The sequence below is a fragment of the Orbicella faveolata genome, unplaced genomic scaffold (genome assembly GCF_042242905.1).
Source record: "Orbicella faveolata isolate gen_17 unplaced genomic scaffold, um_ofav_v1 contig_46, whole genome shotgun sequence".
Taxonomy (NCBI): Eukaryota; Metazoa; Cnidaria; class Anthozoa; order Scleractinia; family Merulinidae; genus Orbicella; species Orbicella faveolata.
Window position 1 is genome coordinate 24,485,396 of NW_028301576.1, and position 25,975 is coordinate 24,511,370.

The 25,975-nt window shown below is 40.6% G+C and overlaps 2 pseudogenes across 1 annotated transcript; one reads left to right on the forward strand and one right to left on the reverse strand.

Annotated features, from left to right (window-relative positions):
• The window catches only part of LOC149099046 (uncharacterized), a 51,228-nt pseudogene that overhangs the window by 1,169 nt on the left and 24,084 nt on the right, over window positions 1-25,975 (forward strand).
• On the reverse strand, window positions 861-25,438 carry LOC110057985 (neuralized-like protein 4; annotated as a pseudogene). Its single transcript, XR_016203648.1, has 15 exons — window positions 25,369-25,438; window positions 23,361-23,573; window positions 18,632-18,914; window positions 17,937-18,070; window positions 17,284-17,510; window positions 16,779-17,046; window positions 14,456-14,609; window positions 13,002-13,432; window positions 12,648-12,860; window positions 11,803-12,190; window positions 11,242-11,322; window positions 5,709-5,847; window positions 4,947-5,062; window positions 4,335-4,482; window positions 861-2,623 (listed from the first exon to the last, which is right to left on the reverse strand). The product of XR_016203648.1 is annotated as a neuralized-like protein 4 (transcript).

Genomic DNA, 25,975 nt, shown 5'->3' on the forward strand with positions numbered 1-25,975 from the left:
GTCACCGAATGGAGCAAGTGCCGGAAAGAATGGTGCTGGCCGATAGGTTAAACTCGTGGGATTGCGCAAATGTTATATTAGTTCATTGTTACCAAAGATGCGATGCAAGGACATTTGCATTTTCAGCGCATGACAAGGAAGCGGGTGTTTCTTTGGCGGGAACTCTGCAATTTTTCGGCGCGTTGTTCCACAATTGACTGACAGTAACTTTGAAGTACTCCAAGCAACCTTCAAGTATTAATTCATATTTGCTCAGGCATTTTCCCACACTTCCGATTTCTATTGTTCCCGTGTAAAATGAAATAATACCACCTCTATGTCGGAGAAGGAGACGAAAAAAAGCCATGCGGTCGAGCGTTTATCAACAGATTGAAAGAAATAAGTGACAGAAAGAGTTAAAGTGGCCAAACTGGAAATCTCGTTTCTAAACTTGCTCAGCAGGTTGTGTCCTAACCCGTCGCTAATTTTCGGGCAATCTCTGATGAAAAACCGACGATATTATGTCATTTCATAAGAGGAGAACTGAACACGGTAGCTTGTGTTGAATTCACGCGGAACTTAGGAAGTCATCGCAAACTGCTTCCAGCAAACCGTCGAGCAACATGAAACATTGCCCCGCAACATTGCAGAGTTCCAACTTTCCCTCGCTAATGAGAGAAAATCTGGAAATTAGAGAGAAAGTTTTTTAAAAAGGTCTTTCGGCTAGCAGTGTGTTACTGAATATTCATCGAGTTGAAGCAGCTGAAGAGTACCCTGTAACCATAGACGGATAACTGCTCCACTTTTTCCTCCGTATCTATTTCGTTGTTTTATCGTTGAATTTTTGGCGTCGTCGGGAAAGCCTTTTCCATTGTGCTCTCTTTACTTGGGACAGTGATGATTCATATATCCAGAATCACAGCTCATTTCAAGATGTAGCGGGTCAGCGATACATATGTTCTTCGCTCTGCGCGAGTTACAAGAAAGTTATGTGTGTAGAGACGATCACTGTACATCATTTTCATCTATCTGGTCAACGCTTTTGATGCGGTCAACAGCGAAAATTGCCTATTCATCAGCTTTCGAAGGTTGATTGCCCTCTTAAGTTCCTCGTGATAATCAGGTCCTTTTAGAAAGACATGCAGGGTACAGTCCTGTTCAACGATTAATCCTCGGACACCTTCCCATTCAACAGTGCAGCAAATTGAAGGCAGGTGCACTTGCAACTGGAAATACAAAAATATAACTTCTCCGTTTTGCCAACTGTTGTCTCAATTTCGACATAATGAATCAGGGCCGCAGCTAGTAACAGGCAAACCGAGGCATTTGCTGAGTCATTTTTTCGTTTCTGTTGTTTTAAGTCATCAAAAACACCCTAAATTCCCAAGAAGAGAATTAAACCATGGACATTACCTCAGTCACAACTCATTCCTTGGACACTACCTCAGTCATAATTTGTTTCTGGCTACGGCCCTGTCAGAATGAACATTCTCGGATTATCATTCATTCTCTAACAACCACTCAAACCACTCGTTTTTTTTTTTGTTTTTTTTCCAATATGATAACAATTAAAAAGACTGTGATCTAAAAATCTCCCAAGACAGCACTAACCATTTCTTATTGGCAAAATTTGTTTAGTTCTTGCCGAGGATATTTTAATATTATGACCACTTTTTAGTGTGTCAAGTGTTGAAAAGCCCTATATGTTTAATATCTAAACAACTCGGATACAGACAACACAATATGAATAGCACATCTTCTACCCACGGCACTGATATTTCACTGCAGAATAGTCACTCAACAGTGCGAACTTACATTGTTCGGTGACTCTCCTTAGCTTGTCGGAAAGAAATAGTTCACAATTAACTATGAATTTACTTAGCCATTTTTTCTAACCCCATGCATAGCTTTGCATTTTACGAAATTGATTTTCTAACGTTTCTTTGTAAAATAAAAATATGTTTTCATCTTAGGAGATGGCAACACGGGATCATTCGCTATTATTAGTGTCGATTGATACGCTACAACTTTGTTGCATGCCAAAGGCGTACGTTAATACGACAAGAAATCTTTTGCTACATAAATCAAGCATGCAACTGGCTTGCACATTGTTGTGTACCACTCTAAAAGTGTCCTAAGTCTTTGAAACATGTTTTGAACCGCTAAGGCAACAGTAACCTCGGACAGAGTACAATGATGAAAGTCGCATACGTAGAGGTCTAAATCGAACCTTAGAAAAAGGTTAATGGACCCACTAACTTTACTGTCCATACATAAACAGTGTTTCATTTGTGCCTCAGTTTTAAACGAATTTCACAGATGTTTACAGCTCAACATATCCTAAATATTACAACACAACCTGTCCTAATGACATGGCATGATTTGGCAGCCGTTTTGTTAATCCTGACGGACTGCCTTCAATAAAGATGTTCAATTGGCTTCATCAAGTTTAACTAGAAGCCCGTAAAGAATTATGGATCCACGTTCCTTAGTGGACCATTCAATTTCCTGATTGCTAAACTTCGGGTCGATCTCAGATGTAGCGCCGATTGTCTGAGGCCCAACTTGATAGCTCTCTGGGTTGATACAAAGCTGCAGAACTGCTTTTGAGCTGAAAGTCTTGTTTGTTGAGGGGTCTTGAAAACTACAAGGTCACAGAAAAGCCATAATATGATAAATAAATACAGGCAAACCATACAGAAAATAGACGGTTTATGTGCGATGTTTTAATATGATTAGAATGAAAAAAAGTTTTATAAAAATAACGGTTGACAATTAATAGAGGGTCAACCTGAAAGGACGCAGTGGCCTCATGGTTAGTGCGCCCGCTTCCAGTTCGAGCGGCCCGGGTTCTAGCCCTGAAAAGTAACTCTCAGTGCCTCTCTCCACCCAGGTGTATAAATGGGTACCGACGAACTTAATGCTGGGGATTAACCTAGCATCCCGTCCAGGAGAAATAAACATACTCCCTCCTAGCTAGTCGCTTTATGCTACCGAGACCGGGATAAGCACCGGCCAGAAGGGCCACTTGGCTCGTATGCAGACTTTACCTATCTGAAAGAGGGTTATAAATATCATTTCCCAGCCCGAGCTTTACCCAAGTCCCATTTATCAGCCTATTTTGAGCCCAAATTCCAATCGCATTCCTATTTTCTTGTTTATGATCCCCAGTAGTGGAGACTCAAATCCCAATTCCCAATATCATTTTACCCCGCGAGGCCCAGCTTAATCCAGATGTAGTGAATCGATAAACCGATAATCGATATTAATCGATAAAAATCGATATCAATCGAAGAAAATCGATGAAGAAGAAGAGTTGTGAGACATCAATTTTTATCGATTGCCGATAACAATCGATAGCAATTGACTCATCGATTGGTGTCGATAATTATCGATTGTTATCGAAAATTGTTTTTGTCGTTTTACAAGTTACACTGACAAAATTTCTCTAAAATGGCTTTATCGAGTCAATTTATCATAGCCTGCATATCTTTTACAATCATTGACAAAATAACAAGAACGGAACCAACTGCTTCAATGGTCCAAAATATTTCTGCCAAAATCTTTCTTTGCCAGATTACGACACCGGAAGAAGCTCAACCCAGAGTAGCAGCGTAAAACCCCTAGTCCCATTATTGTAGCGTCGCCATTAACATGAAGCAAAGTAAACAACAGAGTCAGTTTTCTAGAGAATCCAATTATTTCCATCAGGAAACAAACGTAAGAATACATCAAGGAAAATATAATCTAGTACAGTAGCATGCTGAAGATGAACGTCTCGTGTTGGTCCAGGTATTGTTTTACACAGTAACAAAGCCATCTTTGGCCAAAAACGATAAAAATCGATATTCCTGAAGACAGGAATTATCGATTGTTATCGATTTTTGCCAATCGATAGCACTCAATGAAGAAATTTTTGATTATTATCGATTGCAAATATCAATCGATAGCAATCGACAGTTGATGTCGGTTAATATCGATTGACTCGATTGATTTCCGATATCAATTTTTACCGATTGACTACACCTGGACTTGATACATAGCCATGATTTTGCTCAATTGCAATATGTGTAACGAGAGGACGAGATTCAAATCCAGGGTAAGTGAGATGAATTCTCGTAAATTTGGTACAATTAATAGGGCTATCAGCTCCTGAAGGTCAGGTGATACTTCGAATTGTACGCAACTTGTTGCTGTTTAGGTTCACCCATCATTTAAACAGCAATAAAGGTTCGGTTAATTTAGATAGAATGTCGGCCAAGAAGGACACTTATAGTGCCGATCTTACCCAGCCCTTGGAGAATACTCGAATGCAAACAGATGGTGGCAACTGAGGGGAAAAACGTTCAGATTACCTTTTGGGTTTTGCATAGCAGTTGTGTCCAGAGTATCGGACACTTGGTGAGACAAAGATCTGTTTTGTGTCAAATCCTTTTGGCTTTCTGCTATCATTAAAATGTCCATCTACCTCGCTTAACTTTTTTCCTCCGAGCGCGACATCACCTGCACGTAAAATTAAACAATTTTGAAATTAAAATCAAGTCTTCAATTTATTTTAGATAGATAGATAGATAGATAGATAGATAGATAGATAGATAGATAGATAGATATGTGGGTGACATGCGTTGTATGATGATAAATTGCAAACGTCACTTCTTCAGAAGTAAATATCATTTAAGTAGTATTTCAAATTGATATTGTGAAATCAAACTTTTATATATTTCTAAAGCTGAATGCGATAAAGAAAAATAGCGATGTATTAGTAGAATTCTACTGGTATACTAATGCAAATGGTGCAATCCGATTGGATGAACTATCGTGCACTACCAGCCATATATTAGTGTGCAATCTAATCTAAGAATTATCCTGACTCAACGCAAACAGCATCATTATGATGCTATGCACATTGTATATATCCTCTATATCATTTAGCTGTTTAATTAGAATTTAAATGCTAAACGAAATACCTGGCATAAGAAGATCACCGCATTCCAAGATCGCGTTAACACTGTCTACTCTTGTGCCGTGGAATGCCACATGCCATTTGTTAAACACGTCCAGAGCGTTAGCTCGAGGCTGAACCCTACAAATATATATAGAACACACAAAACGTGAATTTTTGCAAAGCCCCGTTATACAGATGCTATTGAGCGTTGTGTCTTATCACACATAAATGAGCGGAAAATAAGAAGAAACGAATCCCGGAATAAGGACAACATATTACTTTGGGAGGTCATGGGTTCGATTCCTGTCGGGGACTCAGAATTTTTCTTTGTCCCACGCTCGTGTCATGTTGATTAATTCACATTCACATATTACTTAACAGTCCACGTGCTTTTGTTTTCTTTGCTCACGTCACGTCCGGCTTCTTTCACTTCATTTAATACATACATGTCTTATACCACTAACTACACGACACTGCCGACTGCCAATCACACAATCAAAAAAAAAATTGGTAACTCCTTTAGAGTTTCTAGACAATGGCAAACCTATGCTAAATTTTCTAAACGTGAATTTTCCTATTCATGATGGAAAAGAATCTCCGTCGGATTACAAACAACACAATATCGTCCAGAAAGACTACGAAAAAAACCCAATCAAACAAACAAACAGACAAATAAACCAACAAACAAATGAACAGTACTGTGTGTTGCGCTATATTTTGCACTTGGCCAAAACTCTGACTTACTATGTTTTACTGGTAACTACTCATTACACGTTCAACTAACTTGAGCCCAAACCGACACCATCCTATTGGAATCCCGTAGTCCTTTGCAGGTTTTCCTCGATTGTAGTAAAGATTGTCCCCTCGGGCTGCGTGGCACTCCGTGCAGAAACATCTGTCGTATCTTGGGTCAAAGAAAATTTCTGAAAAAACAAACAAACAAAGAGAACTTAACGCGAGCTGGATGCAACTGGACAGATCTATACATTCAGTTTCCAGTAATACATTCGATTTATAGACTAGTAGCAATCAAAGACTACGAGTGCGTTCGATGCGATCACTTTAATAATGGTATTTGAACTGAGTGGAGTGCAATTTGGTCTGAAATCACAGGTATGATTTCGGACCAAAATTACACGACACGAAGTTCAATTGCCATTTTATTAGATCCATTTTGAAATCGCACAATTTAATCGCCTTAAATTTTAGATTTTGGTGTATTGTGCCATTAGCTGGTTTGTTAAAAATAGTTGAACCGGAAACGTCGTTAAGTCTCATTTAGTATGCAAACGATGTCATGTGATGAAAACTCATTCAAGCATAACAAAGAAACAAGCAGTGAAGTCAGAGCGAAAAGAGTCTACTTCATGCATACAAGTTCAATTCTCGTCACCCGAATCAATGATGAAAGGCCTTCCTTTCTTCTGTGGTTGAGGCTGAGACTTCTAGTTGTCTTTGGAGAAGGAATTTGAAGGTGCAGCTAGTGCAATTCTGCAATGGATTTCTTTTGAGTTGTGAAACTCCCTCGAGTGCACGATGCCCAGTGGATAGTTGCTCTCTTTGAAATACCGTTCAATGGCACTCTGCTTGATTTTAGGGGATTGCAGTTCGTTATCATCTTCGTTTCTTTTTGTGACCTCGACATAGAACTTAATACTCAGGATCTTGTCAAGTTCTTGCCGCGCCATTTGTTTCAAGATATTTTCAAGATGGCAGGACTGGCACCGGCCAGCTTCGGAAGTTCGTTCATTTACTGTTTTGTGGAGCGGGGCGTATTTTTATTCACAGCGACAGAGTTGAGCTCTTGTATTGCTTGGTTTTAAACTACCGAAAACCTGGAAACATCTATCTTCTTGAGATGGCTCTGAATTTGTTGTTGTGCGGTTTTCGTTTGTTTATGTTTTGCTGTACTTGGTATCATGCGAATCTTAAGCTGATGTTGAAGAAAAATCCCCCAACGCTGTTCCTAATCTGCCTTCCCATCAGCAACTGGGCAGGAGAGAACTTGCATGCTAGTGGTGTTGAGCGATAGGCTAGTAATGCCTTAGCAGGGTCTTTTTCCTTTGTTAGAAGATTCTTCACAGTTCTAACTCCACGCTCAACTTCTCCATTTGCTTGGGGAAATCGAGGACTACTTGTGCTATGCTTGAATGCCCATTCCTTGGCAAAGTAAGAGAATTCTGCACTGTCAAACTGAGGACCATTGTCAGATCGCACTTGCTCTGGGATCCCATGTCTTGCAAATATAGACTTAAGTGCTCTAACGACTTCACTTGACTTTGCAGTCTTCTGCATGGCACCTACTTCCACATATCTTGAGAAGTAGTCTATAACAATGAGGTAGTCAACACCTTTCAGCTCGAAGAGGTCTGTGGCTACGATTTGCCAGGGACAGTCAGGTAAGGGTGTTGTGATAAGCGGTTCAGGCTTGTTGTCCCTTTGAAGAGCGCAACCTCTGCATTGTTGCACCAGATCCTGGATTTCTCGGCTGAGTCCTGGCCACCAGACAGAGTTTTTGGCCCGCTCACGACACTTAGTGATTCCCTGGTGTCCTTCGTGGATCTTATCCAGTATCTCAAGACGCATGGAAGAAGGGATCACGATCCTGGATGCTTTCAGCAGAATGTTCTGCACCACAGACAGTTCACCCTTGCTTGACCAATAAGGTTTCATTGCACCGTTTAATGAATACTTGTCAGGCTATCCCTCACAGCAGTACACTTTGATCTGCTTGCAGATAGGATCCTCCTCCTGTGCTTCCATGATCTGCTGTAATCGTGCGTCTGAGGCAGGCAGTGATGAGATCACGCTTCCAATGTGTGCATGCATTTCGTCATCGTCAATTGTTGACTTCACTGTTTGGCTTCGGGGTTGAAGTCTTGAAAGCGCATCGGCTATGTACATCTTCTTTCTAGGAACATGCTTGATCTCCTTGAAGTGGAATCTCATCAGTCGCATTCTAAATCTTTGAATTCTTGGTGGAAGTTGATCCAGTGTGTGAGTACTCAGGAGTGGCACCAGGGGTTTATGGTCTGTTTCCACAGAGATTGATTTTCCCACAATGTACTCCCAGGATCGTTCACATGCCCATGTGAGCGCTAGGGCTTCTTTTTCGATTTGTGCATATCTGGTTTCAGTGGGCGTCATCGCTCGCGATATGAATGAGATTGGTCGCCTGGAGTTCTCGGGCTGGAGTTGAAGAATTACCCCACCTAGGCCAAAGGATGAAGCATCAGCTGCCACTTTGGTTTCCTTGTTTGGATCGTATAGAGCCAGTACTGGAGCTCGTGTGAGGTCAGATTTGATCTGCTCAAATGCTTTCTGTTGGTCACTTCCCCATGTCCATTGGTTCCCTTTGTGAAGATGGTCTCTAATGCTCTTTGTCTTGTCAGCGAGGTGCTCAGAAAACTTGCTTAGACGGTTCACCATGCCAAGAAATGTCCTCACTTCTTGCACGTTCTGAGGTGGCGGTAGGTCTGCAATTGCTTGTAGCTTTTCGGGATCTGCCTCAATTCCACTGAAGCTTATAACGTGTCCAAGGAACTTGACTCTGTCTGTTCTGAACTGGCATTTGTCTAGGTTGAGTTTCACGCCAGCTTCAACCAGACGCTTGAGTACTGCTTCTAACCTCTGATCGTGTTCAGTCTCATCTTTGCCATGGACTAAAACGTCATCTATGTTGCATTCCACGCCATCTAATCCCTGGAGGATCTGAGTCATATTCTTCTGGAATTTCTCAGAACCAGAACTGATTCCGAAGGGCAACACATTGAAACAGAAACGGCCCCATGGAGTGATGAATGTTGTCAGTGGTCTTGATTCCCACGCTAGCTTTATCTGCCAGAATCCTGAGTTGGCGTCAAGTTTAGAGAACACTCTGGAACCTGCCAATCTTCCGAGAGTTGTGTCTACTGCTGGAAGTGGATGGTTCTCCCTCTTGACGTACTCATTCAGCTTGCTCAGGTCGACGCAGACCCTGACCTTGCCATTGCTCCTCGGGGTCACCACCATGGGAGCGCACCAATCAGTGGGTTGGTCAACTCTGGATATGACTCCTGTCTCCAACATCCTGTCTAACTCTTCTTTTGTTTTCTGATACAAGGGGAAGGGTACTTTCCTAGGAACTGACACTTGGAAAGGTTTAGCATCCTCTTTGAGTGTGATACGGTAACTGTCCTTCATGACACCTAGTCCTTCGAACAACTTGGGGTATTTGTCTGCTACTTTACTCTTGTAGTCATCACTGCTCAGGCTGTCAAGTCTGCTTATCAGCTTTAGAAGTTCAGCTGGCTTTCTTCCTAGTAAAGGTCGCTCCAAATCTTCTATTACATACACTTGCTCCTTAGCAATCTTATCTTGCACTTGCAACTCTGCTATGAAAGTTCCTAGACAGCTCAGTTTCTGTTTACATGGACCCATGAGTAGCCTGGTGGTCCTGCTAAGTGATGGAACTGGTTGCAAATTGTGATACAGGCTAGGTGGAATTACTGTTACATCCGCACCGGTATCCAATTTAAATTCTGCTTGCAGTCCGTTCAATGAAACTTTAGCTTTCCATGAATCTTCTGTACTTCTTTGGGCAGCAGATAGTTCAGTGAGTTCACCTAGGAAGAACTCTCCTTCTTCTTGTCTCCCAGGAAAATTCACTTCACCCACTCTCTTGTCTGATTGAAATCTGCAGGCCTTCGCCCAATGTCCTACTTTGGAGCACTTGTTACATTTCGATTCTCTGGCTGGACATAGTCTCTTTGGGTGTAGTTGACCCATGCACCTTGAACATTGTGCTTCAGGAGTCTTCCCATTTTTAGACTTGGGTGGTTTCTTTTTTTTCTTCATATCTTCTTTAGAATCTTTTCCCTTTCCTTTGGACAGACGATCAACATGCGCTGGTGGTGAGTCAGATTTGGTTTCCTGTAGGAACGTTTGCTGCTTTTGAACTGTCTCCGACTGCCTGCTTTTTGTAATTGCTTTCTCTAAAGTCAGCTTGGAATCCAGTTGCAGTTGTTCAGAGAGCTTCTTGTCTTTTATCCCTACCACGATTCTATCTCGGATGAGATCGTCTCTTAGTGTTCCAAATTTGCAGTATTCAGCAAGACAATACAAATCTGTAATGAAATTATCCACTGACTCACCATCTTGTTGACTTCTCAGGTTGAACTTAGCTCTTTCAAATATTACGTTTTTCTTTACCACAAAATGAGCTTCAAACTTGCCTTTCACCACGTTTTACTGCTTTGCTTCTTCAGTTGTCAGTCCGAATGACACTACGATGTCGTCAGCTTCTTTGCCCATCGAATAAATCAAAGTATTCACTTGGCTCTCGCCGTCCTTTTGGTCGAGTCCAGTCGCTTTTCGAAATCGTTCGAAACGCTTCATCCAGCGGGGCCATTCTTCGGGTTTGAAGTTGAACTTTTCAGGTGGTGGAACTTGGTAACTCACCATGGGTATTTGTTGAACCATGGGCTGCTGTACAGCTGCGGCGACTTGTGGTTGTGCGGCGTGAGCGCCAGCTACGTTCGGCTCTTCAACTACTTGAGGTTGTTCAGCTTGAATTCCGGCCTCGTGTGCACCTTGGTCTCCCATATTTCCGTTTTGTCTGTTTCATCTTCAGTTTAAAGGCTATTGGGAGCTTCCCGCTGCCACCATGTCGAGTTATTTGGGCTTACGATAGTCTTCAGTGGACAACACGTGTTTACTTCAAGACGCCATCTTTAATAACCAACATGCATCTCGCACGTAACTAACTTGAAGCTAACACAACAACGCACAGGCCTAAAACTTGGAGAAGTGGCTTATTTAGTTATCTTCTATAACATCATTATTTCATAGCTTTTTCCACTGGATGGTTTTCGATTTATTTTTTATTGCGTGACAGTGAAAACGATCTATATCGGACCGGATAAAGAGTAACCTATCTGTCGCAACTGGAACTAACCAACAAACTACAGCCAATGAAATATAGCTGTTCCCACGGTTAATAAGGCGATTTAAACTCGTGTTCGTGAACATACAAAAGCAACTGAGAACTATAAGCCACAAGGTAGTCTTCAGGTGCTCAGACTTGTTCAGACTACAACGAAAACCAGGAGGTGCGCGAAAGTCTTTGCGCATTGACGTATGGCATGTGACGTCATTCAAAATGGCGACGAAAACATCTCAAAATAGGTCACCCTTGACACCACAGGACACCCAAGATTATGAACTTCGTTCTTCGAACGCAAAAATTAAAATAACGTTTGACACATTCTTAAGTGAGGTACATAAAGGTAGAAATCACGTCTATTTAAAGAATGCTCACCTTTAAACGTGTTAAATACCTGCTAGCTTAAGTGATGACTTGAACCTGCGGCATTTCTCCTGATACTCACAACGTGTTCTCCGTTGTACGTTTGCTGTGCCTGCGTGAGCAGGAAGAAAGATAATATGAATTGTTATTCACAAGTCAAGGCAAGAAAATCCAGAAAGTTTGTAGTTCTAAAATTGTAGGACTAGGAACGTGATGAAGTCTTCTTATGCTGCACACCTTAAAGCCCCACAAAAACAGATCAGGTGAAATATTCAACTTGTCCAAATCGGATGAAACGTTTTTATTCATTAAATCTAGCAGGTGGACAGCAGTCTCTACACTGACAGAGCGACAATGCTATTGTATCGTTATAATGAACTCCCACAAGTTTTTTAGGTCACCCAAACTACTCTTTGTATCAATTTATACTCTTTTGTCCCTGTGATGACCTGTTTAGGTACAAAGACTGTCTGAAAAAGTGAAAATTGAGGACAACTACTCACCAAAAGAGGTTGTTGTAAAAATAACAATTTATTCATAGCAAATCTATATACTCGAGCATGCCAACATCATTAATAAAACGGATCTGTACCTCGGGTAGTTCTGGTTTCTTTAAGCTCGAGGAGAACTCGTTTCGCTGCCTCTTGAATTGCCTGGTTACCACTTTTGCTTAAACGAGTCAGCTCTTCCATTGCGTTCGCAGTTTCTTTGATCTTTGCCTTTCCCTTAGAGGTCTTTGCAATAATCCACAGCGCGTTGGCAGCGCATTCTTTTTCAGTTGCACCGCCTTTAACGATGAGTGATATGAAAAGTGGAAGTGCATCTCTATCCAACATAGCCTCCATGTTCTTCTCGTTGACTACCAAGTTACTCAAGCCGTCTGCGATTTCATGACACGACCATGTGGCACCCTCTGAACTGAATTCTAGGTTTGACCGACCCAGTGTACTGCGCAACATGCCAATAAGGTAGCTTATTACCTGAAGTACAACAAGATGGGAAATTATGCTTTCGAAATGTGAATCATTCAAATAACATTTTAAGGGAACGGTTTTCCTGGGTGCACACTATCATTCTTTTGCGTCGGTACTACAAACCCACTAGGCGTACCTAATATAACTGTAGCTGTATCACAATTACAAGAAACAGGGAACAAAGAATCAGAAAATTGTAAACTTATACCAAAAAACATCACTGTTTGCCGCTTTGCAGCAAAAGACACACTACACTTTGACCACTTTGAGTGTTAAAAAAAAAAATTTTACCTTAACTTTATCATGACACCTCCAAATTCCCAAATTCTGATCACCCTGAGTGTATTAAACTTCGCTAGGAGAATACCACAAAACTCCTTCTAAAAGAAGCCAATTTCTGAGACTAACGTTTGTTTGTAGGACTCCCCTTTTAATTTACTTTGGTACTCATCAAAATACATACTCTACTCTCGGCTTCCAACAGCTTTTTCTCCTCCTCTGAAGTGATGTAGGCAAGTGTTAATATAGCTGGTACAACAATTTTCAAGTCATCAGCTTTGAGAAATGGAGCAATCCTTTCCTTTGCTCGCAGGTCACAGAGAATTGGACGGTTTTCCGAAGCTTTAGAGCAGTTGTGAAGTGTGTTGATAGCAGAAGACACAAGGTATTTTGTTCTCTGTTTTGAGAAAAAAGAAATGATTATGTGCCATCAATTTCACGTGATCAAATTAAACGAAATAAGTCTTTAACTTTTAAATGACCAAGTAGGTAGAAGCAAAGTATGGACACATAAAAATGCTTTAAGATTCTACATTACCTCGTTTTGAGAACTGCTTGTGCCACACGTGTCCAGATCGTTCAACATAATCATCAGCGCCCCACTTCGTGCCAAACCCCTGGCCATTTTTAAACTTACAAACGAGTAGTTCCAGAACACTCTGCGAACCACGTACATCCCCACCCAGCCATCTCGAGTCTCCATTCCGACATCCATCAGACGAAGAAGAAGCTTGGTCAGGTGATGTGGAGCACCAATCTCGGATAAGTGGTCACCGTACTTTTGTTGCAGTTTTCTGTCATCTATCTCCATCAAAGGCTCTAGAATATCTTTGGCGACTTTTCCTGTTATGGACAGCATATCGCCGAAGGAGCCTTCTTTCAGAATGCTTATGGTGTTGTTCATGCGCACCATAACTGACACAGAATCGACTTTCTCCTTATTACTGCTCTGAGTTTCCGCTGTGCCACCTTAAAGACATGTCGAGTAACATTTCAGAAGATTAGCACTATTGTTCTATTCACGTCATCTTTTGAATAACAATAGAGAGTTTAAGCATGGCGTTTACGGCAGACGGCAAATGGCAAAGATAACCTCTGATTTTTCATTCTTTTCTTCTAATCCTTAAATAAATCACACAAAAATAGAAAAGTGCCTCCTATTATTTACCGCAAATACAAATATTTTAACTCTACTGTACAGACAGCTGAAGACAGACGGCAAAAGTTTTATTTTTGCCGTTTGCCGTTTGCCGTTTGACGTAAACGTCACGCTTAACCTCTCGAACATTTACAGAGGAAGCCACATTAGCCCTTTCTAGTTTTCATGCCGGTTCTGCATCCAGCTCGAAACGGAATTTGGAAATGATGGTCTTTAAAAGGGAGGAAAACCGGAGAACCCGGAAAAAAAGGCTCAGAACAAGGCGAGAACGAGCAACAAACTCAACCCACATAGGACACCAGGATGGGAATCGAGTTAAGGCCACACTTGGGGCCATCCCTGCACCCCGTTGACACATGCTTTGACAAAATGAACAAAACGAAGAAGCTCAGTTGCTTATGTATTTTGTAGCTGGAAAATAATTTGTTGATTTTCAGTTAAATGCGTACACTTGAGCTTCTTCTCCTTTAGCTAATTAGAGCACAAAATCTTAACTGATTCTTTCTTAAACTTAATGGTCTAATATGTCAAATTTGAAGTTTGACAGCTCTTTAATTTTCATTTTTTTTTTTTTCATTTTTTTTCTTTTCAAGCAACTATAGGCGTGGAAAAACTCTGCCAGTAAGAACCTAGTAAATCATACTTTCAACAGCAAACTTGTGGTTACACTAAACTTGGCATTCAATTTCGTAGATATTCTCGGGAAACGCGATTTTGACCCCTGGCGTTTTCAGTGGTTCCTGATATGATCAGAACTTGTCCCATGATATTCTTTTCGACAACCTTTAACCAATGGTATACTTCACTGGGGATGAAATAATAAAACCCCATACCAGTTATAGTTACTTCTTCAGCCTGGCCAAATACATCCACGACGCCATAAAGTACTGACGGGATGGTTTTTATCTTTTTGCCAACATCTACGCCATTGATGAAAAAATGCAGAGAATTATCTGACATGCGCATTACTCCTACTCGGTCACCAACCTGTTAAAAGAAAGAAATGGCAGTGTTAAAAAGATACAAATAAAAGAAACGAATACAGAAGAACAATCTGCCCAGTAATGCAAAGGGAAATTGGCCCACGAGTTTTTCTTAAGCCTATATTTTAGGGGTTAAGTGTTAAATCAATAGTAATAAAAAACACTAAAATTGCAGGAAGGATTCATTTTGAACTGAGAACTTCGGTCCTCGTCGTTATGAAGACTGCATTTCTTCGGTCGAAAGTCGTTTTACTGTTTTAACAAAACGTTTATTTCAACGTTTTATAAGGTTACTGTAGACCCTCAGGGGTGCCTTCCGGGAAAATCTTTCTCTGCGCGCTGCTTTAGAGAAAACCTCGGTAAACTATATGTCATTGTAAAGCTAATAGACTGTAAAATTTGGCAATAACAATATATTTTGCCAGTTTTGTTTTGGTAGGGGGGCGCAAGCCTTTAGACGCACAAATGACCGTACCTGCTAAACTGAGTTACCAGCCGTTGTGATACCGCGGACATCCAAACTGACTGGACTATATCACTTAGGAGATGATGGGCTAACAAAGTGTGTGAGGCTTTTCCGATCTTTTTATTGGTTGCGTAGAAAATCCCTTTTAAAGTTGGACAATAGATTTTCTGACTGCTGTTACTCAATTAAGGGGACGTCACAAGAAAAATATTTCGATTTTCGTAAAAGCCTCACATACTTTGGTGCGCTAATATCGATCTGACGAACATTTTGGCCAAGTTGCGTTAAAATCTGATAAATCTAAAAACACTGTTAATTCATTTGAGTAATTAACCTCGAGTTTTCGGCTTCGATAGAAATTTTCAGTTTCGCGCATGCCGCCAACCGATGAAACGCAACATAGACCTCCCCAGCGAGTTTCGTGACAAAGAAGGCTACAGAAACGCTTTCCAGGAAAGGTGCATTGTTTATATTTATAGTAAATATAACATTTGGGAGGGCAAAGTCTGCCGTGAAACATTCAGCAGCTAATAAAACATCGAATCAGCAGATAAACTGAAAAGAAGGAAAAGCGGAAAAGAGAAACGATAGCGGAATAGCCTTTGAATAGGCCTACTCCGCGAGCCAAGCCGATTGCTGAGATTTGACTTATACACAGACATTAAAACTAAACGTGTGATTCACCGGCCTGTTTGTTGTACTAGAATATGGAAAAGCTCTCTTCGAAGCAGAGAATAGGAGCATCTGCATGAAAAGGCTGCCATGTCAGACATCAGCGATTAAATCCGCGGCATTCTCCTTATGTGCCAGAAGAGGGTAACGACGAAATTTTCTTCGATTTGCGCTTGCGTTCAAAATTGGTAACGCAAAGACCGTACAAAATCGCCTTATAATATATCGTTTACATATAAGAGACAGATGCAGTCAACAAAAGCGTAGATATCTGTGTGGGAATTACAAGGCGCAAGGGGTTAACAGGAGAAGCAAAATATAAGTCTCTGGATGAGATTGCCGCGAAAATTGTTATGCTCAACTCAGTGGTTGGCACATTCTAATTGGCTTACCACAGTTTGCGGATCGCTGACCTGTTTTTAAAAATCACGTTTTTGTGGATAACTCATTCACGTTTTGAGTTGTTAAAGTAATTTTTTTAATAAAATTTAGAGCAAGTATTAGTTTTGATTTTGGCGTGAAACAAAATCGGCCCTGAGCGTCTACCATAACCTTAACCTATGTCAAACCCTTTTTTGTATATCATGAATCCTGCCTGCATTTTTAGTAGTTTTGATTGCAATTGATTGAACAAATTTTTATATCATGGCAATCAAACTTATATGGCGTGTAAAGCATCCGGAATTGGTCACTGAAATGATAGTCACGTGTCAATCATGACGTCACATCATGCTACAACGCCGTCACACATGTTAAAATGTCCGGGATTTTAGATTTCAAAACATTTTCAGAACAGTTCCCGTTCCAAGCAATTTACCCTTCTCGTCAGATCTAGATAAGAGGATTATTTCTTATTTAAAATCTGGTTCATTCAATTTGTAGAAAAGAGAGTCACAGATTCTTCCCGAGAAAACTTGCAACAAGTTGTCCTGTAATAAGAATAAAGAGCAAAGCACTTTGACCACGTTGTTGTCAAATCATGATTCTCTTGGTACAATTCTGGGTCAAAAATATTTTCTTGAGAGTATAACATACCGACAAACTGTCCAGGTCTTTTGATATTGTTGTCATCTCTTCCCCATTGTGAACGATTTTATCGCTACTGAGTACAAAAGTTGTTCCTTGTGCCATGGAGGTTATTGTCGAAGGGAGCTCCACGTTTTCTGGAGAAACAGTCGTGGCTCCAACATCTAGACTGCCATACCACTTTGATACTTTGCTATCCAAACGAACTTCAAATAGCTCATCAACTTGCAGAGGCTGGCTTGTTAAAAGCACCCCGTGATTGAAATGCTGTAGAGCGCTGCAAGTGAATGACATTGATGAGGCCAAACGTGCAGCATAAAAATTAGCAATACTTGTACTTATAAGGTAACTCTAAATATGAATTATTCTTGGGTGGCTGAAACACCTGTATTTGTGTTTATTAAGGCTCTAAGGATATGGCGGTACATAGGTTTAGCGGAACAATGGCTCCTAGATATGGATTTTGATCGTGACACTTTCATGTGGGTCTGCCATATTTTCAATATTTCCTTACTCGATTCTCTTTGCTTTCTTCCCGTCAAGCGTCACTGCTATGTTTTCTCCACAACTGTCATGAAACGTGTAACATTCCGAGGCATTTACTGGGCCGTTAGAGGCATTTGGGGCCTGGGGGGGGGGGCGATTGGAGTCCAACTGATTGTGGTGGGGTCTCGACTGTGGGAGACTTGGGCGATGACGGTACTTTCTCGTTTGCTGCTTGTAACTTGGCTAGAAAGTTGTCTTTGCAGAATAATAGAAAAGATGGAATTGTTAGTGCAGAGCGAAAATGAAAAGGATATAAACGAACCCGAAGTACCCGAAGAGAGGGTGATTAGAGTTACTAATAGCGCTCCTGGCAGATTTCTGAAAGTCAGGCTATAGACGGCGTTTCTTTGAAACTTTATTTTCTCAAAAGTGTGCGTTATGGACTATAATCCAGTTGTCTAGTTTCTTCGCTTAAGTGCTATATATATACAACAAATTCTCTTGTCTCCCTTGATAAAATGCTAGACAGCAACACCTTGGAAAAACTGAGTCTTATTATCTGACAATGCAGAGAATGAAGAGATTCCCCTAGCGCCGCAAAAGCTCTCTTCGGAAAAGGGGAAAAAGATGAAAAAAGAAAAAAGTTACTGAAAACTTGCGTTGATGTCTTATCTGACTTACCTCCTCGTCCCAGATACTTCATTTTAATGTCACAATTCCCATACACCGCACTAGCGCATGGGTACAAAGGTTCCAGAGGATGACGGGGCAAATTACGAAACGCCACCCCGAGGTGAGTGTCTTCTGTGGCAAAGCTACGTAAACAAATAAGTAACACCAAACCAAAACAAGTTACACCAATTCAACAAAAAACAACGATGATAACTAAAGGTTAGTCAGCTGAGACTGATATATCCATAAATTGCTACACTCTGCTAACGAGAGGCAGAAAGGGTAAGTGCAAAAGGAAAGGGCACAACAATAATTCGAAGGTTGATATCGGGAGGAGAAGTGCATGAGCAAATTTAATGAAAGCGTTAGAAACAAAAGAAAAGAAGGATATCCAAAAAATAGTTTACAATTAAAAGACCAAATCTTTAAAGATGTTTACGAGTTAACAGAGAAAAGAGTAAAGAATAACGAGTAAAGGGAAAACGAGTAAAGAATTAAATAGATAGTTTATGGTTGCAGATAAGAATCTTCAAAGATAGTTAAGCAAAAAGCAGCATTTAATTTCGAGTGACCTTACTCGTGATAAACAAATCGGACTCCCGCTGCGCGGTCGTCCGATTTTGTTATCACTCTTATGATAACAGACCCAATTGGACTCCACTTAGTCCTATTACCATTACTTATTACACGAGTTGACTACTTACCTAAGAGTACGATTGTCCATGTCCAGTATACAATACACGGTATCTGGAACGAAGAATCCAGGATTATTTGCTGGGTACGGGGACTCTTCCCCAGAATGAAAGGACACCTTCTTGCTCAGATTCCAGCCCCACGACTCTGAATTAGATCCTATCAGTGGAATGTAACCGAGCGACTGGAGCGGGGCCTGGGGAAGGGTGATTCCAATGACTGCGTGGGAACCGCGCTCGTCTCGTTCCCAGGTTATCTCCCACACATGTCGGCCTTGTCTGTATCCTTTCTTTCCTGTTCAGGGTACAAAATAATTTAACATTGATTTGCATAATTTACCGCCATATTGTTGCGAAAATACATATGGGTTATTCACCAAGCGTGAGGTCTAGATGGCTGGATATTGGCCATGTTCTCTTTTTGCGTGTTTATGGAACGAGACGAAGTCGAAGTCCATAAACGAACATAAAAGAACCAGGCCAATATCCAGCCGCCTTGACCGAACGAGCTTGATCCCTGATAAAGGATTTGTAACATGGGATGAAACACCAAACTAGTGACACAATTTCAATTAGTGCAAAGTATGACTGATAGCTCTGGCGCAGTAGTCAGACAGGTCCCAGAGCCCCTGCCCGGTTCACCCTCGGGTTGTATTTTCCCCTTGCAGAATATGATCGGACAGAAGAAACCTTGATAATTCATAATCTAGCAGTGTACTTGCTTCATGATTGTATTTTCACTCAAGGTACAAAATAACTTACAGTTACTGTTTGTCACGACAGCCTTTAAATTTTACTCAAGTGTTTTTACATTGAATTTCGTTCATTTCAAATTCAATATAAATACGTTGAAGAAGGAAATGTGACAATTTAGCTTTTCACGCCAACTTTGTAACTTGATACTTTCGATTTCCTCACAAAGGTAAGTAAAGTGAAACCATTGCTTTCTCCATCAGCAGATGATATTTGTTGAACCAACCAAGGGGTGGTTCCAAAAGACACGTAGTCACAGCAGCGTTTTTACACTAAAAGGGATAGGTGTCGCTACCAGAAAAACAACTGTCGTCCTCGATCACTTCACTTGGCAAAAATCGCGTGCCTCTGGGCAAGAAAACGGAATGTGTGACCCTAACGATGCACGAACTCATGCGTCTTACATGTTGGGTTCTACAACAAGGGAAAGCACTTAACGTTTGTGTGTGATCCCGTATGAAATGTATCGTCGGCCCAATGTATAGTCGACACAAAAGCTAACTAATCTGTGCATGAGTTTAGAACAAATTAATTTTGTTCTAAAGAGACCCGTACCACAAGGAAAGCAAGTGCTTTCCTGAAACAAATATTTAGTTTTGATGTTTATTAGTGAATTGAGGTAGGCATAACAAGTGTTACGTAATGCACACAGGTACTTATCCCACCCGAACCCTTTCCTACAATGCTAATTAATTAATTGAAATTAATTAATTAAACAAACATTAAAGTTTGCAATTTAGCGCCATAGCGCCATAGTGCCATAGTGCCTTACTGCCTTAGCGGAAAGCAGCCCCCAAAAGCATCCCAACAGTGCACTCTGCACTAAAAATGATCTTTGTACTTGTTCATCTTCAAGAGCTGAAAGGGAAGCCAGTTGCATGCAAAAATCAATGGAGCGTGCACCTTTATCCTGATTGGATGAATGCAGAAATACAATCATTTGATTGGTTTACATTTTCGACGAGTAAATATCTAACTTCTGAATGGGATTAACAAAATGAACGAAACCGCTCGAAGCAAATTCGAAAAGCTTTCGGAAACTCAAAAATGTTTCAAAATGGCTTCAATTTTCAACACTTAAGTTCTAAAGAAGGTTTAACCATTAGAGCAAGACGTGTTCATGCCATCTGGCCGTCGCTTTGTCCCATCCTTGGGCGCTTGGAAAAATTATTACTCGTCTCTGTGGCGCTGCTAGGCTGTCGTATTCACCAGACTCGAAAAGCTTGTCTACCTCGGCCTCTATCAGCTCACGGGCGACTTGTGGTCTGTTCTCTCTACCATGCTCTACAACACGTTGTCGGCGTCTGGCACTTAAAACTTCTTTTGAGAGCTTAACATTGTCTCCCTCAATAATATTCCCATTTGAACCTCTTTCGTTCAGGCTCGTACTCTGTGCCGTCTAATTTCTCTACGAGTTTATAAAAATTTGCACAACAGCAAATTTAGTTCTTCCTCTGGTATGTCACACAGTTCCCTATTCTTGTTTCTTGGAAATAAAACCGCTTCCATGCCTTCAAGTTACTTTGTGTTTTTACTTAAACACGAAGCCACACTTTAAAAGGGCATAAGCTCCTCCCGCTAATTTTGAATTCACCCAAAAAATGCTTGCTTCACGCTCTGACAGTATTTTACAATACCCACTGGGATCGGACTTGACATTACAAATATAGTTACACCATGCTATTTCGAACTCGCAGGGGAAACGAAAAATTGTTCGACATACTAGGGGTTCGAAATAGCCAATAGTAAATATCTGAAGAGGGAATTCGAGGGAAGTAGTTTTGAGTTCGAAATGAGGGGGAATTCGAAAAAAGCAAGTTCGAATTAGCTGGGTCCAACTGCAAACAATTATTCACATAGACATTGCGAACGGTAGAATAATATCAGTTGTTATCAAATTTTCAGCCTCCGATATTGCGTTCCTAGCGTGCTGATTGGCTAACTCAATCTCGGTTACCAGCCATTATACCTGTGTTTGACCTTACATGGAAACTGACTGCGCCAAATGACGCCAAGCTCAACAATTTGTTCGGGAAGCAAAATTTCCCGAGGACAAATTGTCGGACGAAAGTCGATTTTGCGAGCTTTGTACCGAAAAAATACAGGAACTAATGGAAAATACTATACCTACAATGACGAAGAAAGCTACAAACTTTGGTATGAGGTTATTTAATGGTACGTATCTCAACTCTTCCGTGCATCAAAATATGAGGCACTGATAATCGTTACATAACAACAACAACAACAAAGTTTGCCTTTAAAATGTTCAGAATGGCTTGTAAGACCTTGTTCGATTAAGCTTTCGGCGAAGTCAATTGAAGAAATGAGCTTCGACGAGCTTAATGTGACCTCAAGAATTTACACGTGTGCGAGGAGAAAGGACGGAAGTTTCTACGAAAGCACTTCAATTAAGTAGATAAGACCACAATAAGACCTTTTCAACAATCGCTGATCCTGCTTATACTGATCAAGCAAATAAATTTGTAACACACTTCAGGAAGACAGGTAATATTGCCGGTGTAGTCCATAAGAAACCAATTTCCAACGAGCAGATTAAGAAATTGTACGACAGCGGCGAGCTTGGACCGGCCAAGAGCAAAAATCCCGCACAGCTACAGAGGAAGATCTAGTCTTACCTCGGTAGGCTTTTTTGGCCGAAGAGGACGAGAGAATCAACGCAAGCTAACGCCAACAATTCTGTCACTGCAAAAAACCCCTCAAGGAGTTGTGTACTTTGAGCTAAACCGAAGTCGGCACGGTTCTTTACCAGCCACGAAAAACCATCAGGGTGACCTCGAAATTCTGAAGATAGTTTCTGTCCCTGGCTCTGAAACTGGCCAGCAAACAGCTCCGCACATCCAGTTCGAAAGGCCAGGGCAGTTGCGGCAAGGGAAAGCTGAAAGAGTTCTTGTCAAGAGCAATTTTAGCACAACGTCTGTGTCACAAGGCGATCAAAGTTTTCCGCAGTATTTTTACCACTGCAATGCACAAGTGCGCAATTATTACTCTTCTCGATGGATCAAACTTGAACGCTTTTCAAACTCTCTGACGAGGGTTGTATCTCCTTGATTTGGTAGACGTTCCTTGAATTCTACATGATTGTAATTTTCGTTCAGCAGACTCGCTTGCTTCGCTTTCAATTCAAATTTTTCGTTTAACAAAGTTTGCAAACGACGCGCAATTCATGTGATTTCCCACTTGTTGTTATTTTTGCCACATCAACCTCCGGTCGTTTTGTAAAATTAAAACCCAATAAAATACAGCTGCAATTTTCAAGTATATAAGTGTACATAATTTAATAATAAAATTTAATAAAACAATTATTCCATTCGCGCTTGTTGGATATGAGCTTGGTTATAGCCAACTCGGCTCTACGGGCCTCGTTAGCTATTTACCATCTCATATCCAACGCGTGCTCACGGAATAATTGTTAAATAATCCCCTTGTAAACAAGATTCCCTGAAATAGAGACAAGTAGAGACAGCAAAGACACTTCAATTCACTTACTGCTTACATTTCGTGTGTTCAAATCACCCGCCATTTTGAATTTTCCAACCTGAATCCAGCCTACGTTTGCGGTTTCGTTGTGCAGCCTTCTACTGCCCTGCAAGTCCATGACACCCTCAGATTTTTCCCACGTGGGTTCTTATTTCGACTTAATTGCGTTACGAATATATTGACGAGAAACTTGACAGGGTTACTCTTTCTGAAAGTGAAGCCTGGCGGTGATTGACGAACACATACATGTTAATCTAACCAATATTTTACTACAACGCTTAAAAAAATGCTTTTACGTCTGGTCTCAACTGGCTAAGAGTGAAGTGACCGAGTGAACAACATGGGTGTAAGCTCTCCAACAATCTGAAAAACTAAGGAAATCAACAGAAAAATATTAAACGTAAACAGTAGGGAGTAGCAACGTCACGACTGTGTCAATTTCAGTGGGATGCACTCTGTATATTGCCATGGTTACATGTTAGTTTAGTACCTCTTATGCCGTCTGTAGTAAAAGGTGAAGGAAGTCTTCTGGCAGTCAATCTGTCGCTCAAGACTTTAAACATAGGCGAACAATCCTCGGGATCCCACGCATGCTCAATCTGTTCCTCAGTTATTTCAAGGAGTTCGTCCAGAATAGAACGTTCAAATAAAGCTGCCTCCATCCGTCTATGCTGGAGAGGAATAGAATGCTCGGCACCCATTTCTAAAGAGCAAAATATAGCACTGCTATTACGGAGGCAATCAACAGATTTCACAGGGCCTCACAGAATACCACTTTTTAGTGAAGTGAGCCCCTTGTATAAAGACCATTATTATTATTATTATTATTATTATTATTATTATTATTATTTCTGTTTTCTTAATTTTTTCTTTTTTTCTTCTTCTTCTTCTTTTTGTCCCATTAGATTTTTCCATTATTTCTAATATTTCTATTATTTTTCTAATTTTTTCTATTATTATTATTATTACTATTATTATTATTATTATCATATTAAACAAACTTAATATGACAACAAGATATTCGATGATGATGGAAATTGTTACCTTTATTTTTAAATTTTTAAATATTTCAAGGTATGTTATAGTTCCAGATATCAACCTCTCTATTCTCTCTATTTTAGCAGCGAGTTGGGCAGACAGAAGCTAAACCAGCTAGTCAAGTACAAGTCATTCTGGGTTGTCGTGCTAATGTTATCCATGGCTGCCAGTCCGTTACCCCTGTTATTATAGACAGATGGGAAGCCGAAACATTGATTAACATAACTTCACATATCTTCCCTGTTTGCCAGAGATTTATCCTTAGGGATTTCATTTGATCACTTGTCTCACGTCACCGCGACTGCCTCCCAGTGAATATAACTAATGGGCAAGACTGGCCAAGACTGAGACGAATTTCTACCAACAATGAACTGAAAATTCGAATTCTACACGAGGTGACTTTTGTAAATTTCCGGTTTTCCTAGAAAGCCGTAATAGAAAACTTTCGTGAAATTGATGACATTTTTTAGGTACTCTTAGTGATCTACTACATGGAGAAAACTTCATTTAAATTTCAGTCTACGCTCCTTTCTAGCGTAACCAACTAATTCTTACAAAAGTCTTCTCAAAGTTTGACGTTTCAATGCTATCTTTTGCCGTCAATGTTTCATTTTCTATTTCTATCGGAAAATTGGCGCTGTGAAATGAATTATTCAATCCAACGACAAATCATTTTAACTTTGTATTAAAAACTTTGATTGTTTGTAAAGAAATGCAAAAGGAACGTACTTATTCATTAAGTGGGCTTATATCCGCTTTTCCTAGAAAGTCACAATAGAAACATTCTGTGAAATTGATGACATGCATTTTTTATGTACTCTTTTAGCGATCTACTATGTGGAGAAAACTTAACATATCCCTCGCTTCTTAAGGTTATAATAATAAAGTAATAAAGTGATCACACCAAAATTACGAATGTTATGTAGCATAAGCCGTCACTTCAGCGTGAATAAGCGGTCAGTCTCAATGGGAACAGCCACCAGGCTGAAACTGGGCCCCGAAGTCATGCATGTCGACTACTGTTGTACCGAAAGTTAAATTATAAGAGACACATTTCAACTATCCCTCGGCATTGAAATAAACCAAATTGTTTAAAAGGGCTTACTCTCCATATCAAAGATTGCTATATTCATATATCCTTTGACCATCCTGGTGGTTTTGGCTTCGAAAGCGAAATAAATTATGTATCACTTAGACAGTTTAACGATGAAAATAAACGGACCTGACAACTAAGTTCTACCGCTTAAGTGTGATATCCAAATTGGTGTAGATCTCTTAAGTAATTCCATGACCGAGAGCTAATGACAGCCGTAAATAGGCCAACCTGAGCGCTATTTCGGCAAACCTGAGTGATATTTTGATAGGTATAAATATAGGCATTAGTCTGCAGTCTGCAAATATAACACGCCAAATCCAAACTGATTTCATCCTACTAAACTGTTTCCAATTATCACACTTACCTATTTTAAGGTCTTTCAGCCTTAACTTTCTGTTTTGAGGCGATGAACATCAAAGCGAAACCCGTCTTGTTGATTACGAGTGTAATATACTTCCCAACTCAAATACGTTTTCGATTGGAGGAAAACGTGTCACGTGTCGTGGGTCAGAACTCACTTACTCCCTTAAGAAACAACAACATGCATGAACTTTCGACTCGCACGTGATCAGGGCGTGCTCCTTGAAACTGCGGCAAGCCGGCGTAAAGCAAACGATTTCTTTGCAGTTTTTTTTCTACTTTTGAGTTGGGAGGTACAACAAAACACTTAATGACTGGTGGCCCCGCGGGAAACAATGAGTTTTGTTTCCCCTCGACATCAGAGTTCCCCTCGGCGTCGCCTCGCGCTCGGGGAACACTAAGGGTCTCGAGGAAACAGTCATTAAGTGCTTATTGTACCCCGATCCAGGCCTTTGCAACATAATTTTTCAGCTAAGGCATGGAAATCAACTGCAAAGTGAAAGTGCCTCATCCAAAGAGCGTTGAATCACCCAAGAAAGAAACGGAAACACCGAGAGAATATAAAATAGTTAAGAATGATAAGTTCCGTTTGCCTACGGACATGACGTGGA